Source organism: Lasioglossum baleicum, chromosome 15, assembly GCF_051020765.1.
Source record: "Lasioglossum baleicum chromosome 15, iyLasBale1, whole genome shotgun sequence".
NCBI classification, from domain to species: Eukaryota; Metazoa; Arthropoda; class Insecta; order Hymenoptera; family Halictidae; genus Lasioglossum; species Lasioglossum baleicum.
The window spans coordinates 7,913,236-7,936,820 of record NC_134943.1 but is presented as its reverse complement, the minus strand read 5'-3'; the positions used below and the strand labels follow the sequence as shown (position 1 = coordinate 7,936,820).

The 23,585-nt window shown below is 37.2% G+C and overlaps 1 protein-coding gene across 1 annotated transcript in view; it reads left to right on the top strand.

The window, feature by feature from the left end:
* The window catches only part of Nca (neurocalcin homolog), a 240,375-nt gene that overhangs the window by 101,757 nt on the left and 115,033 nt on the right, over nt 1-23,585 (top strand). The window lies entirely within an intron of this gene.

The following is a 23,585-nucleotide window of genomic DNA, read 5'->3' as shown; positions in this document are numbered from 1 at the left end:
TACAATATATATTATCTAATTTGTTGTGAAAAACACTACTTACATATGAATAAATAGATATTTTTTCTTATGAATAAATAGATTAGTTTTTTTTTTATCAAAAAACTTTATTTATGCGAGTACTACTTATTGTTGGCAAGAAAAAATTTTGTGGCTCTTTAAAAACTTTGAAATTTTGTAAATTGTAATTTTTTACTCTTCCGACTCAAAAGGTTGCCGACCCCTGGTCCAAGGCATTGGTTGCTGAGATTTCACGTAGTATGCACTGTGAGCATTGTTAACGCAATTTCTCAAATATTTCTGATGATATGAAAAAAATGTTTTGAACGAAAGTTGATCAGTACTCACTTTTCTACAAACTTCAATATAAAAAATTAAAGAAAAAAATTCTTTTTTACAAAAAAAAAATGAAGATTACCTCAAATTTTTAACTATTAATATATATTTTTTACTTCATAATATTCTAACTGGAATCGAGACGAATCCAACGATCCATACATATTAATGTAACATTAAACCCCTTGAAATAACGCTATAATAGTTTTGGCCACAAAAAGCGGGCTCTGGGACCACTGTGCGCCGCGTTCCAAGCATCGGCTTTCGGGACTTCCCGGATCTCGCACACCTCTAATATTTACGTGTTCGCAGAGTATTTACTGGTTAAAGTAGATCTGAATTTAATTGGGTACCCGCTACAGTTCATCTAGGGAAACTGCTAAAATATCGCTGTAATTGCATGATCCTGTTAATTTGTGTCCGTGCGAGTTTTAGTGAATAAATTTTTGTCACTTGAACGCATGCGTAACTGCATTAAAGAAGTTTATCGCTTACCCGATGCAACCACGTGAATAAAGCGAAAGCAACTTTTGGAAATTTGAACCGTAGATGTGAGAGCTAGTTTAATGGATAGCGCAATGCTACGTCAAAGTTTCGGTACATAGTTGCGCTGTAATAACCACGGCATTAAAATATTCAGCTGTTCTCACTATCGTTTTACATATTTTTCAAACAAGATTGACAAGCCAAGTTGCAACAAAAAAAGGAACAATATAGGCAAAATAAAATTGTGTAATGAAATTGATCAATATTATTCAGTAATTGAATCATTTTTACTGCTCATGTGTTACAAAAAGATTACATACAAAGAATAAGACAGAAAGCTATGCGAAGTTTCTAACGGAGCAAAACATTTGCTCGATAATCCTATGATTAGTTCATTTTCGGTATTTAATGGATATTGGGAATGATAGTGGCAATGCGACAATGCGCGGAGATTTTACTTCGAAATGAGCGTAAAGGGCGAAGCGCTAACGGGCCGGTATCGCTTGCGGCAACGTTTGCGACAAAGGCGAACGGAAATTCGTCGTGACTCAAACGGTTTGTCACGCACAAACGAATGGCCGACATGCACCGTCGGAAGCATCAGAACAGATTGGTGGGCACTTGCTGCGCTTATTAATTGACTCACGTTCGATAACCTTTCCCGAAGCTCTATTCGTACTTCCGATCACGCAAACGTACGCGTAGATTTTATAGAGGCTACGGTTAACGGTGCATACACTGAGAAAAAAAAAGTAGTTACTTCAATAACACGCGTGTTATCGTAATTCTTTTACTTCGATGAATATCAATGTATTCTTTTCAATAGTATGAAATTTAGAAGCAAATCGTGATGTATTTGAATTGTCTATCATGAAATGATTGAAAATATTATTCGATTCAATACCGTACATTATTATTCGTAATATTTCTCTTTTTCCTTCAATCAGATATGTTGTTAAAAAAAATTTGAGAAATGTATTGATTTATACTGGAATTGGTTTGAGGCCATATCTTATTTTTTTGAAAACATTGATGTCAAGCTATTCGCTTATATGATTGGCGGAAATGAGTTTTGCTATTGAAATTCAATAGTATTAAATATTAAAATAAGTTCATATGATATTGGCACTATTCAATAGTACATCTTATTGAATCAACATATATTCTTTTTTGTTTCGACAGGATTTTTTTCTCAGTGTAGGATAAATATTAACACATTCAAGTAAATATTACTGCTCGTGTACATTTTTTCATATTCACCAGACTTCGCGCACTTATATTTCCTATTTCCTATTCGATCTATCTCGATCATTACATGATTTCCTTAATGGAAAAAACTTCAACTCTTCGGTCGAGATGAAACATCATATAGAAAACTTTTCCGCCGAAACAACCTGAGAGGTTCTGGGAGGACAGAACTTCCAAGTTGCCTGAAAGATTGAGAAAGGTTGTGGAACAGAACGGCATCTATATAATTTAATAAATGTATACCAAAATTTAAATGTGCATCGTTTCAATTTTCCATGAAAAACAGCACGAACAATTTCCGGATAACTCAATGTTAGGTTCTCGCTGCGTGTCGGAACGTTTGTTGGTACTTAGCTCCATTACCCTCCGATTATGAATGCTGCAAGGGTACTAAGACCGCGGTAAATATGACACGTGACGCGGCGCGGTTTCACAGTTTACGTTGTTAAACAGCTTTAATAGTATAGAGTCGGACACTTGCATGCATTAGCGGAGGGTGAAAATAGGCTCGCGAGTGAGGGTTCTACACGCAAGAAAAGCAGCTCCGACGGGGTTGGTCGTGGTCGTGTCACACGCGAGGCGATTTTAGTTGCCCTCTGGCTGAAATGCCGAGGGTTCTTGCTGATATTATCCAGCTTGCCGATCTTAATTTCTTCTCTTGCGACAACCGCGTCAAGGCTTCCGCGTGTTACACTTATACACATCACATACATATACATTATTATACATATGCTGGTCAAGTAGCACGCGAGTGTAACCCACGTCCACGATAAACACGAAAACAAGTGAACTCTATGGCATCGTGCACTTGATATGCATTTTTATCGACGTCATGAAAAATCGAATCATGCAACGGACGCGGAACTGCTTCGGTATTTGTGTTTTTCATTGACCTTGAAGTTGCGAAAACAGCTAGCTGTCGCAACGAACCGCTACATCGTTTCCCTTTTTCTTCTGGAATTCTAATATCTGTACCCGGTAATTACGAAAACTGCTTGATGTCTTTATATTTTTCATAAGTAATAGGCCTGGCATCTTGGTACAAAGGCGCCAGGGCGATTTTTTCAAATTTTAGCGGTCTTCCAGGACGTGTAGGTAATAAATTTATCGTTTTAAATTCTTTATCCTTCATCGATGTTTTATACATATAAAACAGTGTATGGGGTGCACTTTTGAGAAATCTCATCCAACATATTTGCAACCAATTTACCTGTTCTCCATTAGTGTTTCTTCTTAACTGTTTTTTAATCGCATTTTGAAGATTTTTTATTGAAACAAAATTCTCTCGTTTCATCTTTGAGTAAATGATTTTCGATTAGTATGTTTACATAACCCTCTTTATGCCGATTTTTGTATATGCTTTTCGTTTCTCTTCGTCGTTTTCTTATTATACTTCTCATCTTCTATTTCTTCTTTAAGCATTAGCAATAGTATTTGTGAAAACATTTTTTTTCATTTGGAACTGCTTTGCGTTTCTGCTTTCTACATGTACAAATGTTTCTGATTCGAGATGTCGCGAATCTACTTCAAAATTAGTGCAATTGATATTCTCAGATTGAAAACTGGACCGAACTACACAAATAGAGGACACCGTATCCGTACTTAAATGGTTTCGTTTTATAGATTTTACATCTGTTACGATATAAAAGAAATACGTTCGGCCTCAGCATGTGAGTTGAGAAGAGAAACAACTATTTCAATTAATAATTTTAAATTTGGAAACATCTCTTCCCATCGAAATTTGTAAATTTTAAAATGTTACACCACATATCTATTCCTAATGAAGCTAATTCGGTTTTGTATTCTTTATCAAAACATGACGGACTGAAATAGGGCATTAAAATGATTAATGGACGTGTCATTCAAATACTCAACATTATTTCGACAGATTTTAATTTATCTTCAGCAACAGCTAATATGAAAAAATGTTTTAACACGTCCCAATTTTCAAGTAGTCTAACGATACATTTGTGTAAACAACGCCACCTGGTGTTGGATAATTTGAAAATTTTGCGCTGCTCTACCTCGAAAAATTTTTCAATTCAACCAAAATTGCGTTTCTCTTAGAACTGCCCGAAATATAAGTTGCAACTCCTCTAATTAAATTTTCTCACTCCGGTGGCAATTTATTGCAAGATTTACTAGCTATAATCGCGGAGGTGTGACAGAGACAACTTAATGTTATTAAATGCGTAACTTCGACTTGCAAATGTGTCATGAAAGAATTATTGCATCCAACCATGACAGATCCATTGTCGCACGCCATTCCGACAATATTTTTGATGGAAATTCTTTTGATATCTAAAAATTTTTTAAATGTTTGGAATATACATACTACTCGCGGAACAATCAGCACTGTTAAAGGCATGATATCTAATAACTGTTTGGTGTTACTTTATTATTTATTGGCAATACGAATTTAATAAAAAAAACACATTAATTTTGAATCCGAAATGTCAGTTGTGTAAGCGAAAATATACGGAAAATCAAATGATGTTTATTTTATCGTCGTCGATTGACAACTGAAATTCAAGACCCGCTTTTATTTCTCAAACATCGAAACGGCTCGAGCAGTCGTCGCGGCAACGTGCACCGATCAACAACCACTCACACACACCTCACACATACCACCAGCGGCAACCTCTTACAGTTGTTTCATCTAATAAAATATAGAATTTACAGATTTTTTAATATTCAACTAAATGCTCGATTTCGCGCTGGGCAATTACATTCTTAACAATGTTGGCGCACACTTCTCTCTCGAGCAAGTGTAAGATCTTGCACAACTTCGGGTTTCTTGCAAACATCATGAATTAAAGGAATTGAATGATTAGCTGTATGAAAGACTACGTTACGTTCTGCAAAAAAGACAGATAATTCAATATCTGCACGTTTCACTGTATCTTTGTGGGATAAAGTTGTGCTATTAAAAATATTATTATTATTATTACTACAGGTGGCTTTGTTATTAAATAAACTCCTGCCTAGCTTTAAGGGATGTGCGCACCACAAACATGGAATTTAGGAGGTCAGTTCCCAATTTATTCCCTTTCTTAGATGTTATGTCAGGGAGCATAGAAAAAATCCTCTCTGTCTCGGCATTGGAGTGTGGCAGACATCGGACAGCGTTCATCAACGATGTTAATTGTAGGAAAATGGGACAGTTGTCCGAATTTTTTTGCATGCCGATGTCCATCCACATGCCGTCGAAAGAGAGCAGTGCCCAACGGTCTTTTTGGGGATTGGGATGTGCCGAAATACAAAACGTCCCACTCATTCTGCAACGCTTCGGCACTACAGTTTCCCAATTTTTGGGCTACTGCAGCGACATTGCGGAAAGAAGAATTCCTTTCGCTACAAAACGATGCTATCAAACGGCTGGAAGACCGTCAATTGCGTGAGAAATTTGTCGTCACGGGGAAGACGATTTCTTATTTCATTGCTTACAGTGATATGAAACTGTAAGCAATTTTTCCGGAAGGAGTGTAACTCTACTTCGGACATCCCATGATGTAATATGCCTCGTCCAACTACTTTTCGGTGTCGGGTCCAAGACGCATTTGATTCAGTGGAACATGGTTTGATTCTAAAGAAAAATCAAATCCCCAATTGGAGGTGTTCTAAAAGGGGACTTTTCAGAAAATTCTGAAGGAAGAAGCGGAGTAGTCTTGCAGAAGAGGGCTGAATCTCCTGCACCAGGGTATCTCTACTTTGGAACGAGGCATTGAACGCGTTCAGAGCATTCAGGACATATAAAAATATCCTTTAATGTCGGATCTTCTGAGCAGAGGAGAAAAATGCTCAGCAGTTGCCGACCATTCTGAAAATGAATGCTCCGAAAAGAAACGACAAAGTTCCTCCCACGCGTCAAGAAACCTTTTTGACACGCTGGTACCTTGCCAGCCAGCGTGTCTCTGTTAATTTAAGGATTTTTGTAGGAGCGTTTTCGTAACTCTCCCGAAATTGACGGAAAATAGCAGCCCGTTTGGGGCTGCTATTAATAAAGGATGCGACTCCGCGAAGTAAATCGTCGCATTCCTTAGGGATACTACTGTGGCGGCTTAACTTCCTACATGCGCCACAAGAGGGACAGGTAGTCGAAAGACCTTTCCCGCAAGTCCTCGGTCCCTCAATGATTTGTATACATATATACAGTCCTCAACCTCAACCGCCTTCCGACAGTTCCGACATGCCATTCCGCTGCGGAATGGCAAACGCACGGCATAGTGATCAAATGGGGATTTTTTTGAGCAATTTGCTCTTAAATGAAGATTGGCGTCCCACCATGACGGAAGCGTTGTCGCAGCTAAGAGCAGCGACGTTCCTTAGCGGAATTTTCATTTTCAGCTAATAATTCCCAAAGATCTGAAAATCCTTTACGCTGTACAGTCGCTAGCATCAAGATGAATTAGCCGCAACAGCTCTGTCTCTAATGTGAGCCATTTATCGTTTGTGGAGTCAGATGTTTCATCTTTGTAAACAGAAAATTTACTATGCCGTATGTTATCTGCGATACGTTCGGTTTCCCGAACGCAAAGCACATTGGAAATTATTTTTCCGCTGTTCGTGCAGCCTCTACTTTCATACCCTGCAAGACGGCAGGGTTTTTACCGATATCCTGCATGAGAGCAAGATATTTCTGGGCCACTGAGGTCGCGATGAAAAGACGAAAAAGAACGGGAAGTCAGGAATGGAAACTTGAACAGATACGAAGCAAAAGAAAAAAAAAGGTAGAACTGAGGAAAAACTTGGGTTAAGTGGGGCCTACAAATCGGAACGTAAGCGCACAAAGATTTGTGAGGACATAATCGCCGAAAAAGCTTAAAAAGGCAGGATAAATCGCAAGTCTGCTGGTGGTTGTTTAATGATCGCTTTTTCTGCTCACAGTAAAAGGTAGAGCTCTACCCTCGTCAATTCTTCATGTTGATATCTACCCTATCTACTAAAGCAGTTTGTTACACATGTTACTGTTAGCCAAATTTCAAACTATCTCCCAAGCGATCCACAGTAGTACCGAACAAAATATCATGTCCGATAGGTATTATGTACACAGTAAATGTTGTAGTTTACTCTATTGTATGATACATCTTATTATTGGAAATATGGGATAAATAAACTGAACCTCGTTTATAACCAATAAACTATCATTTATTTTTATACTCAAGGAACGACGTCGTGACACAATGAATACCAGAAAGAAAGTGAACATGAAATAAAAGTAACTTATAAAGAAATGTTCAATTTTATTAAACAAATTCATTTTTGTTTTATCGATTATACTATTTCAAATAAACCAACACGCCCCCTCAAAAATGAATTGGTTACATATCAAACTCTGTTTAACTTTTAACATTTGGACTCAATTATTACATAAACAATAAACGACTGTCCTTGCTTGTTTTTCCCTGGAAAATACATATGGTCCAACATTTGTTGCATGGATTCGGGAAACCCAGTAACAACCTAATCAGACCATTACAAGTTCTTAGACTAATAAAAAAATATCATATTTTATAGGGAGGCATTTAAATTACATTGATTCGAACGGCTTCTGTTGACGAATGTAACAAAATAATCTCTAGGTAGTTGGAGACCCGAAAACCAAGGTATTCTTGAATCGTTAATTCAGTCTTAATTTTATCGTTCGTTGACATTCTCATTCGATACTTGATATCGCTAAGAAAAAATCGATAAACGGTATTTTAACATTCGATAGGGTTCCCGATTCTGCTTCTTTGATTCAGCAGTACTGGCACTTTGTTTCAGTAATCGTAATCGTATCGTATAAACTTTTACGTCAATATCTATTCGTGTTTTTCGAGAATCTCTCTAACTGCGTGAACGCGTCTTTTTATATGTTACTCACCGTGATGTTTTGTTCATGCGTTTCGTTTGTCTCTTTATCTACACCGTTGGTTACGTAGTCAATCGATGTACGCATCGATTGACTCACGCACACACACACACATAATACACTCTTATAAATATAATTACACGCATTCAGAAAATCTTCAAAATCTCGCTCCTACAATATTATCATTTTAATTTTTTAAATTAACTAAATTTTTTGAGTGTGTGTGTGTTTTATTGTCAACTAGCTGCTCGTGGGACCAATTCTTTTGAGGAATGTATTTCTATTTTATACGCTTCGCTTGTAATTCGCATGTTCCTTGTTAGGCCGTTATTAGACTAGGCCACTGGTGGCGCAACCGAGTTGCTCAGTGGCTCAGCACGTCGTGGGGCATTGAAACAAATGTAACCTATTAGACTACGGTAACTGGTGGAGCCACCAAAAATAGTTGCCGATCTGGTGGACGGCATCGACAACCGGCCGGGCAACATTTGGTGGCGCCTCCACCAGCCGGGGTATTGATTTGAATGTAGCCTATTAGACAAAGCCACCAAGTTGCGCCACCAGCATCGCGAAAACATGAACAATTGACGTTCAAATTACCACCACATTTATCGTAAAATACATAAGAACACGACACAGCGTTACATCGACAGCGGGAATGAACGCTTGGTGGTACCACCAGTTACCGATTCATAAAAGGCCGTTATTAGACTAGGCCACTGGTGGGCAACTTGGTGGCGCAACTTGGTGGCGCAACTTGGTGGCGCCACCGAATTGAAGAGCTTTTATTAATTGGTTGCGCCACCAGTGGCCTAGTCTAATAACAGCCAAAGCTCTTCAATTCGGTGGCGCCACCAAGTTGCGCCACCAAGTTGGCCACCAGTGGCCTAGTCTAATAACGGCCTTATGAACGGTCAAATGATTTTTCATACATCTCCATTATACTCGAAAAATCAAATGTCAACGTTAATGGAACGAGGATACGCCCGGTACGTGCACGTAATACTCGATAAACGGAATAATTGGACAGTTATGCCGATTGACATTCGACAGGTCGAAATAACACAATTTTCCTCGGAACGAAACTGCCACTTTTACTAGTTCGTACCTCGCTAAATATCCGTATTGTGACGCAGCGTTATTTAATATGACGGTTGTCGTGCCAGTCATACGCGGGGTCAAAGGAAATGCTGTGTACATATAGGTATGTGGAAGCAGATTTGTAATCGGTGAATTTCTTTGACTACCGCGTTCAGCACATCTGACATTGCTGAATTAATTTATATGGGTGACTTCACAGATCAAATTTCTCTCGCCCCCATCGATTATCGAGAAGGCTATTACAGCGTTATGAGCCAGAGCCGCGAGTAGGACGAGTGGTTGTTACCCTAGGAATATCGTTGCAATTTGTTAGCTAACCCTTCCGACTCGAAGGACGTCCAAAATGACGATAATTATGGCTTTAGCGAGTTGCACGAACCATCAATTAACACAAATATATTCTGGTTATAAAGGTGTGTTTACAATTGGTGATGTCACCACTGAATTGAATGGAATTGAGAGCATAAAGAAATGTAAGTACTATCACCTAGGATGCACTGGCATTGCGGGATCTCGGAGTAACTTTATGAATGCCAAATAGATTTATGCCGGACTCGCGGAATCTATAAAGTTAACCTTCATACGAAGAGGAACTATAGCCCGATCTCACTAGAAATTGACTTTACAAGTGTGACACGACGTGACTCTGCTCGTGACTACACGAGTACTAACCGAACAGAGTAAAAATGCAAAGGTTTATATACCCTTGAAATGAATGGGATGGTCTGTTCATAATCTGTGATCACGTAGGGCCACGCTCTCGCTTTTTGTCGCTTCCAATTTAAATCGGACCAGAACTCTGTCTTCGTTAAAAGGGTCAACTATGATATGAAGAGATCTTGATGTCATTCCCATGAGAAAGTCGAACGGAATCTGTTCTCCTATATGTAACAACAGAATTATTGTTTTGCTGCCAACTAATAGCATAATTACGTTGCTGCAGTTGGGCTGCAATCTCCTTCCAAATTACGTTGTTCCTCTTCAAGCCGTTTTTAAATTCGGCTTCCTTTTCTCTATATAGATCTATTAGTAGAAGTACTGCCCCATCAGGCCACGTGAATGACTTGTTGGGGTTGGGGTGTTCAATTTCCTCACGTAATTCAGTAGCAGTAATGTTATCCATTTTGTTTTAATCGCTTGACAGAAACTGCTTTCAAATTTAGCGCTACTAACTTCGCATCAAACGCTTCACTTCAGAGCTGTGGTAGCTGATGCGATGTTAATGCGCGAGAAGTGGTGGCGATCTAGGGAATTCTAAGCGATTCATGCGTTGAAGCGTGAAACGGAACGCACCCATTGACCAACACAACTTGTACACAGTGTGTCCCAAAAATTTTTCACTTTCTTGAGAACGGTGATTCCCGAGGTCATTTCAAGTAACGAAAATGTTATTTACCGCTTTGTTAAGGAGTTATTTTTCTCCTGTACAGAGTATTTGCTATTCTGATCTTAATAAAGGTACATGAGACCCGATAAAGGATGGAGGTTGAATATCATCTATTGAATCTCTGTTATCTATCTCCGGATGCATCAATGTATTATAAAATCTCTTCGCACACATTTGGATAAAGAATACTTAAACCTTTTATAACACTCCCAGAACCCTCTGCCAGACAGATAAAGCCCTTCACATTATCACGAGGAAAATTCTCAATATAGCCTACTATTGTAAGTATCTCCATATACTTTGACGATGCTGTGCTTATTGATCCAATCGTTCGGCCTAGGTGATGAACATGTTTTATTTTGATATCCTCTGATATATTAAATTGAGTAAAAAGATCAGGAATCGCTGAATGTATTAGATCCAGTGTGGTCATAGATAACGATCGAGTACTTATACTAGAATCCCTACAAAGGGAGGAGCTTTCAGGTAATGTTTCTAAAGATGCTTTAAATTGCCTTACTAAAATTAGTAATGTCTCTCGTTCCACTTGGGAAGATCGTCTATCTCTTATAGCATTATACTCTGATAATAGGATTGATCGTAATTGATGCAAAGGCTTATCTTTATTACATCTAATGGTTATATTAGGCTTTAAGTGCAGTTGTTTTCCCCTTTTAATTATCCAATACATAAAGTTCATTGTATCTTTTATGTTGTCATCCTTAAAAGTAATCTCTAACGCAGGAGGCACTATCAATCTGTGGTTTATTCTAATAAAGTCCGCTAACCCATACAACAAAAGGCCAGATAGCCCAACATGAGTTACTGCCTCACTGTGTCTTTGTGGGTGTACCCCTATATTTGGAGGATTCAACTAAAGGAAGTTATGGATTAAATACTATTTGTTGCAGGGTTCTTGATTTAAATAACAACCCAGATATAAAAGTATTAAAATCTATTAATCTTAGGTCATTGACCCTTACACCCGATAAGTAACCTATGTGTTTCAAAGTAGGGCTAACTTTTTGACTCCTATGGGACTGGATGTGTAGGGAGTCAACAGCTCCACCAAATAGCTTCCCAAGATAAAATGACAAGTATTTTAATAATTCATTCTTTGTTATAGGGTAACTGCGGTTGGGTAATGGCACTGGAGGGAGTTTTACTTGATCTTGTATAGGAGTATCTGGGTCTATGTCGAAATGGACAGATGTTATCTCTACAGTACAATGATTGCAGCAAAGTATAGAGCAGTATGAACCAGAGGTACAAAATAGATAATTTTTAAGGGTTGTTATCCTAGCAATGTTAGTTAGTAACACTAGTTGGAAATGGATTGTATAATCTCTCCCTTCTTTTGTGATCTCACTTAGTTTGTTAGTGGTTTGGAGAACATGACTCGTGACAGTTGGGAGAAAGTTTAGTAGGGCAGAGCTTCTTTCTAGGATACTTTTAAATCTATGGATTATGTTTCCTCCATAACTTATCGGACACCACTCCTCGGGGTCGATGTCTTCTAGGTCAGGATCTATCAGGGTTCCCTTCTACTTAATAAGTTCATCCAGAAGATGCTCCAGATTATGTGCAAAGAGTAATTTTGCCCATGACTTCACAAGAACAAAATTTCGTGCAGATTTGGTGAAGCTTGTTTTTACGTTAAGGTCCATGTTAGGCTTCTTCACCTTTTCCTTTGTTGCTGAACCTAAATAGAGGGTGTATATGGTCCGATTGACAAGTACTGGTTAGAGGTAGATCTTGCATATTGATGACTTAGTTGGCATAAGATAGATGTTGCTTTCTCCTGATTAGAACACTTATCATACCTCTTAATTCTGAACTGGTGAAGAGGATTTGATTTCGTATCTCCAATTAGATCGAGTCCCCAATGATCTTTCCTAAGGACTCTTGCCAAATGAGTCGGACAATCATAGTTTTTGAAATATTCCCACGCCCTATAGTCTGGTTCTCTTATGGTCTGTTCCGTTTCACGCTTCAAGCGCATGAATCGCATAGAGAAGCGTTCCGTTGCATTCAATGCGCACATCAGAACGCTCAGAATTCCCTAGATCCCCACCACTTCTCGCGCATTAACATCGCATCAGCTACCACAGCTCTGAGGTGAAGCGTTTGATGCGAAGCCGATGCATTAGCGGTAGATTTGAAAAAATCAGATGCAAGTAAAGCACATTATTTATTTTATATATATTAACATTAATATAATCACTGAATGAACAGCGTAACATAACAGAATATATTTTTCTTCCATTTTTGGACAATGAATTTATTATTTAGTCATTAATCAATAAATACAACAATATACAATATACAATAAACAATATAACAATTGAACACCCCAATCCCAACAAGTCATTCACGTGGCCTGATGGGGCAGTACTTCTACTAATAGATCTATATAGAGAAAAGGAAGCCGAATTTAAAAACGGCTTGAAGAGGAACATCGTAATTTGGAAGGAGATTGCAGCCCAACTGCAGCAATGTAATTATGCTGTAAATGGGCTGCAATGTTCGACAAAATTTGCCGGTCTACGTCGTATATATATTATTATTTATTTGCTAGTGTTTCTAAAACTTTTAATAAAGATTTTTGAATTTCGATATTTTCAGAATGCATTCTTTCTCTTTCCTGTTTTCTTTCTCTGTGTCTGGCTTCTTTCCTTTCCTCCGCTGCCCTCCTTTCTTCGTCTCTTTGAATTTTTCTTAATTCTCTTTCTTGTTTTAGTTCTGCTATGTGGCTTTCTAAAATGGTTTCCACCCGTCTTTTTTTAATAGGCGTACCTGTAATACATATTAATATTTTTTTTTATATTTTTTTTAAATAATATTTTTTTATATATATATTTTATTACTTTGGGATCCAACCATGGACGAGGAAGAGCTGGAACCTGGTTGGGTTATAGGTGTAATCAATTCTAGCCCTTCGCTGCATGCTACAGCTGGAGGCTGCATATAGACCCTATCGCCAATAAGTGAATCTATGGCCTACAACCACAAAATAAATTTTATAAATCTATACATAATAGATAGTATTGTATTTACATTTTTACGTATTATACACATAAGCATATACTTACAGAATAAAAGGCCCAACTGCTATACGCGTTGCCGCTTTTATTATTTTGGTCTTTTATATTTTTATAAGTACGACGTAGACCGGCAAATTTTGTCGAACATTGCAGCCCATTTACAGCATAATTACATTGCTGCAGTTGGGCTGCAATCTCCTTCCAAATTACATTGTGTCTCTTCAAGCCGTTTTTAAATTCGGCTTCCTTTTCCCTATATAAATCTATTAGGAGAAGTACTGCCCCATCAGGCCACGTGAATGACTTGTTGGGGTGTTCAATTTCCTCACGTAATTCAGGAATAGCAGTAATAGTATCCATTTTCGTGACAAAATCGCTTGACAGAAACTGCTTTCAAATTTAGCGCTACTAACTTCGCATCAAACGCTTCACCTCAGAGCTGTGGTAGCTGATGCGCGAGAAGTGGTGGGGATCTAGGGAATTCTAAGCGATTCATGCGTTGAAGCGTGAAACGGAACGCACCCATAAAGGTCTGCTCTGCAATATCTTAATTATAGCTAAATTGCATATTTGCATCATCTCAAAGAAATCTTTCTTAGCACTATACTGGACAATCTTGGTTACAGTTTGAACATTTGTGAATCTATTCCTTAAAGTAATCACAATACCGACGTTGGAGTTCCTGAGGATCTCATGGGCAATTGACAGATAGAGTGGCTTCATAGTCGATAACGTTTTGACTAATTGCTCCTTACTTATTGTATCTTCTTCGGTGAACAAATTCTTTACTTCAGGATTGGTTACTTTCTTTGACCTTAAATAAGCCACTACAATATATCTTTCATCTTTTGTTCAACCGTAGGTAGAGAAGTTATATTTAGTGCAAAAATATCTTCTATTAACCTCTCAACTCTAACATCACTTCTTGGAGTCATCTGGAGCATAGGAAGTACTAACTTAAAAAGTTCTGGCCAGTGATTCTTAACAGTCATAAATATACCAAGCCATAAGCTTATTTTGTCATCCATTCCTCGAACCATGTTGAGAGAAGTTTCAGTAGATTTATATATTTTCTTTCTACTTAAGTAGTTAAGTATATGGAATTGATTCATAATGAAAGAGCGATCAGGTGTGAAGTCAGCCTTTGCCATGGCTTCTGTTATAGTGTTGATAGTAGATATAGATGCCATTATCGATGCCAATCCGTCATTAATATCGGGTATGAATCTATTGATCTTCTTGAGTACTCCACTAACTGCTTCTCCTTTATAGTATCTAGTTTTCCCAAATTCACACAATTTTTTCGAGAACCAGGTTTCTTGAAGCTTCAGAGTAAGATTAGCTTTGGCAAAATTGGACTCAAGAAGGGTTAAGAATACTTTTCTGATTTGAGCTTTGTTATCTTAATATTAAGGGCCTCGGCTGTCAGTTTGATAATACTTATTGTAATCAGAGTCCACAATTTTTGCCGCATTCCTTCCATGCCTCCTAGGCGAGCTTGATAAAAGAAAGGCCCAGGTATGGGCATCTTAGTAGATAGGTCATAATCGGGAGGGCTCAATCTTGAGTTTACGAAAACGTTGCTGGTCAGAAACTATAAATGATTCATGGAGTGGAGATTCTTGAGACCGAACATCTGGTCTATAACTTTTCCTGTGTAGTATACCAATTTATGCCTGAATTTCATATTCCACTTGGACAAATCCAAGTTCAACATTTCATGATTGGCTCCCTGAGATGAGGCGAAATCATTCAGTTTCCTTACTAACTGCAATTCTGAGTCAGTCATAGCTTGTTCTGGGACGTAACGGAATACAAATTTCGAAATGTTGCTCTCTATACATGTTTGACCCAGTCGCTGTCTGTAAGGTTGCTTGACAAACATCCTTCCCTTAACTCTTATTTCTTGCTCCTTACGACACAAAACAGCAGCACTGTCTTGCTAGTCGTATACACCATTTTCTAACTCCTGGATCTTCTCAAGAGGTTCGTACTCTTTCCCTACTAAAAATCTCTCTATAGTTCAGGTTCAGGTACTCCATTAAATACAGGTATAACAGGATAGCAGGAAATACAGGTATAGCAGACGGATTCCCACTCGACCAATGCCACTCGGCGGGGCCTGTCTGCTGTTGCCAAGCTGTAATTGGTCCGTGTTATTCGTTTATAATTCGTTAACAAAGCCGAGGACCTGTCACACCCCTGTCACAGTGCTCCGACATTTTTGGAACACCCTGTACACATACAGGGTTACATACACACTTTTGGGATACCCTGTATATGTTTCATCGGCCAAGTATGAAAAATGACTAAAGTTTGAAATAAAATGTAAACTGCAGCGTGTTTTGTGACTAATATGTGTGTTACAAAATTAATTCGTATATGTATATTGTCAGGCATAAGGGGGCCGTCTCCTAGCAGATGACGGTCGCGCGTGAACACTCACACACCGCTAGAGTACACTCACACACCGCTTGACCACGTATACGTACGCGAGAATTGCTAGGATCAGGGAAATGCGTTCTGATTTCTCGATAATGCAAAGACGGGGGTTTTTATTAGTCAAAATCGCTAGATAAAAGATCAATCTAGTGCGCTGTTTGCTTCAAAAGTCGTTCTTTTACGTTTCCGAGCAATGATTTTGCAATATTCGGCTGCATGTTGCCCGTCGGAGAGGCTAGTACGCCGGCGTGACTGCAGCGCCATCTAACGGGCAACATGCGACGGGCAACATGCAGCCGAATATTGCAAAATCATTGCTCGGAAACGTAAAAGAACGACTTTTGAAGCAAACAGCGCACTAGATTGATCTTGTATCTAGCGATTTTGACTAATAAAAACCCCCGTCTTTGCATTATCGAGAAATCAGAACACATTTCCCTGATCCTAGCAATTCTCGCGTACGTATACGTGGTCTAGCGGTGTGTGAGTGTACTCTAGCGGTGTGTGAGTGTTCACGCGCGACCGTCATCTGCTAGGAGACGGCCCCCATAAAGAGCAAGTAAACAAAGTTGTATCTGTATTGGACAAAAATGGCGAGAATTATAGGAAAATTTCACACCTACAGATTCTACATTATACAGGAAACTACGTAAAGTACGAGATTTTTATCAATATGAATTTGGAAACTCTCATAGTTGAATTTATAACGAACCAGAAACCTGTCGTACCCGCTGCAGTGTCTACATAACACTTTCACACGGACTTTCCGCATCTTCGAACGCAGAAAAAGTAGAATCGTGCTCACAATATTAACGAGCAAACTTTCCTCTTTACGACCCACATAACTATCGTGTATTACATCGACCGGAAGACGAAAGGAACCCGCAATGCTACTGGAAAATGCTCGCGACGTAACTGTTTAATAAGAGTAAAAAAGAAATGTGGTACAGACCGACCATTAACACTAAAACTACCGAGCACCGAAAGCGATTAAAATGTTTCATATGATAAAAATGACAAGACTCTATTTATCTAGATTATGTGCAATTTTTACTGCAATACGTGCTTGGATAAATAAATTTATCGAACACAAATTTCAATAGATGACATTTTCATTAGAACACTGGAGAAATGTTTCTCGGCCATTTTGACGAAGTAAACGTACAAAAAGTCTACCAAGCGTTGAAATGCGAAGGGAATGTTTGTTTTATCTGTACCGATTGTCGGAAAAATAACTTGTAACAATGAATCTCGTCTATGCTGTATAATTCCCTCTCCGAGAAGCGTGTAACCTACTTATTTTCTGGGGCGTCTCTCTATAAAACAGTTCTTTATTCATTGAAAAATATGAGAACTCGGCGAAGTAATTTCTAAAAAAAGAAAAACTTGTGTACCGTGACTCTTTCGATATATAGGTTATGACCACAATGATGGTACCATCAAGCATGCAGTGATTTCTTATACAGAAATAAATCAGCATTTTTTTCAGATACACTACTATGTATAGTATACATATACACTAGGTGTGACTCTCATTTTCGACTTTTGAATTTCTTTACGGCGCCCGCCAGTGTTGTCCCAAATAATTAAAGAAAAATCTGTGCAAAGTTTTAGCGGCCACCGATGACAGGAAAACGTGTGCCCCAAATAAATTAACCATTAAAATGATTCATTTAATGCTCCTAAAATCGTTTCTCTCGAATATCTTCTAAACTATTAACCGCATTAAAAAATATGTTCAACGAAACCTGTAGATTTGGATAGGCTGCGGCCTTCATGTCGTATTACAATTTTTCATAAAACAAACGGTTTACGAAAAAAATTGAAAAAGAGTAGGAGCAAAATTCAAACATTATTTCTAAAATTTGGAAATTGAAGTGCTACTTTTGCCGAAGACCCTATGTATATATATGTATATATATATATATATATATATATATATATATATATATATATATATATATATATATGTTTTTGTGTTAAAAAATTTTAAGTCAGACTTTCCCAATGCTCAAGATCTTACGAAGAAAACTGTGTTTAGGAAAATCCTCTAAAATGAACCGTTAAATAACTGTGAGCAAAAATTCTTGACAAGAGTAAATAAGAGCCATCCAATATATACATACATATACATATCTAAAGTAAATAATGAAGATCAGACACATGGAAATGCACACCTATCGATCGTCCGTGCGTAAGTGGTAGTGATGGGTGATTCGGATCATCAAATGCAATGCAAACTATTGCAGACTTTATTTTAGTAGATCATAATAATAAAATAAAATTTATAAAAAAACTCTGGTCTCTTATATTTCATATAATAATCGGGCGTTCGCCGCGCCGTATCCCGTGGAACGCCTGTTCTATTTAGTGGTAAGCGCCACTGGCGATAACTCATGTCGGGCGAAGATATTTTGCTTTCTGGTTCGAAAAAAAGGGTGATTCCTCAAGATAAAAGTCTGCTCTATCGCGTGGTATAGTTCGATTTTCCGCTGGACTCTTATTTTTTTTATATAAATTGAAAAATATCCGCAAAAATTGGTGCAAAGGTGGTGTCTCTCCGTCTTTAATGATTGTTTAAACATGTTTAAGCAATCATAATGTATTAATATTGGTTATCACTGTATTCGGGAAAGTCTACAAAATCTTTTGCTGCAAAGAACAATTCAATATCTCTTATAATAACATCACAATATTTGTTTAAAGTTGGAAAATATGTTTTTTTTTTCAAAGCCATGTTCCTCAAAAACTGTGCGTACAGGAAAAAAATTAAAAACAGATTCGGAATCAGCGCAAAAAAGTCTATAAGAACCACCCAACAGTAGTTATGGAACAAATTTGGTGTTGGACAGTGTTATTACAGTTGAAGAAAATCATATGAACAATAGAACTTATTTTCTACAGAATCCGGAAAGGAGTGATAGCAAATAGAAAGCCTTTTGTGATTTGCGACGTTCCGAATGCCTGTCAAGATAAACCTGTACCTGTGATTTATTATTCGGCTGTGAAAGCTTTTCTAGATACCTGTACATCGTAGATAGATTTTCTTTCTACATTTTGGACATTTTTTAATCAAGAATTGTTCACCTAAAAATTGTCATTCTGTTAAATGTAAATTACAAGTTTTCCTTGTCGCGCGATATAAACGAGACGATTCATAACCAAATATGTTGATACTAACATGACCATGTACAGGGTGAATCACCTAATTGTAAGCGTGCCACCTAAATTACTCGTCAACTATTTAGTGTGTGGAGGAATGGTTGAATCGCAAGTTGTATGGTGTCAATGTATAGTAGCATACAATATAATAATACTTAGACTGTGGATCTTTATGCATTTAAGGATTCTGAAAATTTTCGAAAAAGGGTACAGTTTAGATAGGATTCAGTACAATTTTCATTTATTTCAGATCTGCAAAGGCTACTATCGCTGGAAGCAAGATCCTATTTTATTCCACTTTCTTAAAATTCGTCTACAAAAATTGAAAATTGCACAAACATCCGCAGTCTAATAATAATTAATTTTTTTTCTATTTTAAATGTAAATTGTAATCTTGTGGTTGAAGAGAGACTTTAAACCCTGAATAAAAAAACTATGAAGGTACAGTAAAAACTTAATTTAAGAAAACGAGAGCTTTAGGATCTAAGAAAATTTACACTCCCGGATTACTTTTGCCATATGTATGTACATGTACCTTTTTATGCAGAATTTTTTACTTTATCCGAGTTCAAGAAAAAATACTGGGCATTTCGTGAGAAAAGCTGAAGGTGGCCTGCATAACTGGATAAAAAACTAAAGTAACAAAAAGCAGATTAAAGCACTGTATGTCTCCCTAGAAGCCATGCAACATTTGTTTGAACATTTTTTCGTACAACTTATACCTCGCGAGTTATTTGAGATCGTCACGTTTGTCTGATTCACCCTCTAGACATGGATTCTATTATAATATAGATTTTCGTTATTCACCATTGTCGACATTAATATGTTTACCAGAAGTTAGACTTGTGTGTTTCCTATCCATTTTCTTCTTAGAAGGTATATCCATTCGTATTTACATTGCTTCATCGTGTCCTTATTAAGAGGTCCGGAAATGGACCACGCTGCATATTAACAAGAAAATATTCCAGACGACAGCTAGAGCGAACAAGTTCTTGTACGTATAGTATAAACTGAACGACCATGTTCAATCTTTTAAACGACTTAAGGTAAAGAAATAAATTGTAATAATTTGTTTTTAATAATACGCAATAACCAATACTAGATAGTTCATGCGAACTTAACTAAAAGAAAAGAAGTAAAAGATACATTTATATCGAACAATATAAACAAAGTATTCTATCATTAAAAGTAGTTTAACAACGTTAGCATAATAATATAAAACGTAATAACACACGAGCTTCCAGGTTTTATTCTGGAAGGGTACAGCCGGATAAGATAGTGCAACCGAACCAAATTGAATTTTAGTCACATCATTAAAGTTTCACGTTGGTACCTCTACCACAAAAGTAGTTACAGGGTTAGCACGGTTTAATAAATTATGCTTCATTCCTTCTGTTCTGCTCAACAAAAAATTCATGAACACTCTGCCAGGTAGAATCAACCTAGTACATATTTTTTTTATTTGTAAGCATTTTAAACCCTTCTGAGTTTAGAATACAATAATAATACAAGTGAATGTCCGTTAACTCTAAATATGTAGATTGTAATCTTTGAAAAAAGAATGAATAGTAAGGCAAGCTCCAATATTTGGCTTTGCTATGAGTGTATCTACATTGAAAGGAGGTCGAAGGCCCATACCAAGAAGGGTATTTATTAACTTGCGCCTTTGTGAATTATACAATACGCATTGCCATATTATGTGGTCAAGGATTTCGCAGTCCTGATCACATTTACACTGGTTATTATTGACAATACCTACATGCGCTAGTGAAGCAGCTACGTTATTAATGATCGGCACGCATTCTGTTAACCGTAACAACAAAGCTTCTCCCAAGTTTTAAATGGGCGAACTAGGGTATAGAGCTTTCAGTAAAAAAACGTCGGAAGAATTTTTTACCCTTAAAAGAGATCTTGGTACTTAATACATAGCACGCATTACAGTGAATTATGTATTTCAGAATTTTTGATATGCGAAATCGATTTTTATAACAATCTGGAAGCATAAAATTACCGATTTGACATTGAAGCTTTCAACCCACCACACTGTATTTTAGTAAGTCTTTGATCCTCCTAATCCTAAACAATTGATATTCGTTCACACGAGGTATTTTATATTTTATACTAAAAGTGATATTTACCTGTATCCTTATCGATGAGAATTTATGTATCGTAAATTAGTTAAATATCCATTTATCAGAGATTGTCGTCGCATTTTATCCAACATATGTTTCCGCATACCACAAACTTCGACACGTAACACTGCGAAACTTCGTAGTATTTTTTAATTCTGTGATACGTTACCCGTTAGAAGTTGAGTGATTGTGACAGCAATATATAGCAGAAGATCTATCTTCGTTAAAACGGTATTGTTGGGGATGTATTACTAGATATTTCTGCTGTGATTTATTGTGTGGGACACGTATTTTACAAATTTATTGGTTAGAACGATAGGAAACGGTGAAAAATAAAGTGCGTTTAGTTTAATATGAAATTATAATTACACTTCTTGTTATAATAATTATTTGTATTTTAAAAAAATGTTTTTAACACGACTCCGTGATCAGCAATCAACGTGATTAAAATGCCATATCTCTGTGACAGGTAAAAACATGCTTTTAAAAAATACTGAGCCACAGCAACGCGTGGCGGGGGAAAGCTAGTAATGTAATAAATTTCTTCAGTTTCGTGGGATTTGGCAGTCAACGTGTCAAGTATTTTACAAATTATCATTTGATATAAAAATATATGTATATATAATGTGAATGTATTAATATTTATGAAATGGTGAATACAGTTTCGAACCAGTAACTAGTTTATAAGTTTGCATTAATGTAACGCTAATGAGTATTCTTGGTGAAGTCAGCGACAGCTGGCAGAGGCGTTTGCGGGAAACGTGCGACTATTAAAGTGTTCAACTTACATTTCAATTAGGTGCATCTGTTCGTCAACAATTTTATCTACACCGTTAAAAATTTATATAGTATCAATTTCATAAAAAAGCTTGGTAAACTTAGTAGAAAACTTGATAATTATTTACCAAAGAATTCTTCTCTCCGATTTTGATGACCTTGAAATATGTTATCAGGGACATGATTCTGAATCACTTCGATACATTTAATGGGTGATACAGTATTGGTATTTGAACGAACCAATGTTCTTATAATTGGTGGAAGACTCGTGCCACCAACATGAACATTTAAAACATTCTATCCAATGATATTCCTCGAGATATTTCCCCTGGGAATTTAAAATGAAACATCCAAATGCATGTTAAGGAAAGTTAATGAATAGTAAACTAGTTTCGCCAGATAGAAGACATTTATCGTTTGCATTAATAGTGCGATGTTGTTTTTCGCGCTACTGGAGAAACACACTGCTAAAAGCGAAAATGTACGTGTCTTTAGAAGTTCTCTACACCTTAAAATTCTACGACAGTAATAAACCCGAGTAATAAACTCGACCATCTGATCCGCGAGGGTTTGTGTTTGCACCGTGTTTAACGCGAGCAAAACGCGCTGGAATCGGGCGAGATTAATCTGAAGATTAACTCGTAAAAGACTGCCCCGAAGTGACGCAAATAAATATTTCATGAATTCTTGTATACAACGGGAACTTTGAACAATATTTTATGCATATCTTTTTATTGGCAACCGTTAACATCGGCGAGTGACAGCAATTTCCGATGGTGAGGATAGAAATTCTGAGAAGGTGGGATCTCCTTTGGGCGTTTCGAGGCGGTTTTGGCAGCGTTTTGTTATCCCAGCGTCTTTTATACTCCATTCGTCGTACTTCACCAGAACTCCGTCTAGGCGTGAGCCTTTCGAGGAATACAGTGAATCGTCTGTAAACGCAAAAACCTCAGGGAGGTTCGTTTGCATTTTTCGTAGACGAACACTATTTTTGTGAGCTTCAAAGGCCGAGCCAAGGTATAAAAAAATAGGACATTACATTTAAAAAAGAAAATTGACCTTCATCTCTCCTTGGAGTGTCCGCCGGGAAAAATAAAAATTCCACCACATGATATCCCCCTCGGTACTAAACAACTTCCATTTAAAACATTGTTGCGTATAATCAATATTTTTGGAGATATTCGTCTGTAACGCTTTATAATATTCACCCTGTATAGTATTCTCAAGATAAAAGTCTGCTCTATCATGTGATATACTTCGATATTACGCTGGATCCTTATTTTTTTGTGATAAATTCAAAAATATCCTCAAAAATTGATGCAAAAGTGGCGTCTCTCCGTCTTTAATGATTCTTTGAACATGTTTAGACATTCACAATGTATTAATATTGGATATCACTGTATTCGGGAAAGTCTACAAAATCTTTTGCTGCAACGAATAATTCGATATATTTTATAATAATATCACAATATTTGTTTGAATTTGAAAAATGTGTTTTCTTCAAAATCATGTTTCCCAAAAAGTGTGCGTCTAGGAGGAAAATTAAGGGCAGATTCAGAATCAGCGCAAAAAATCTCCATAAGAACCACGCAACAGTAATTGTGAAACACGAAAAA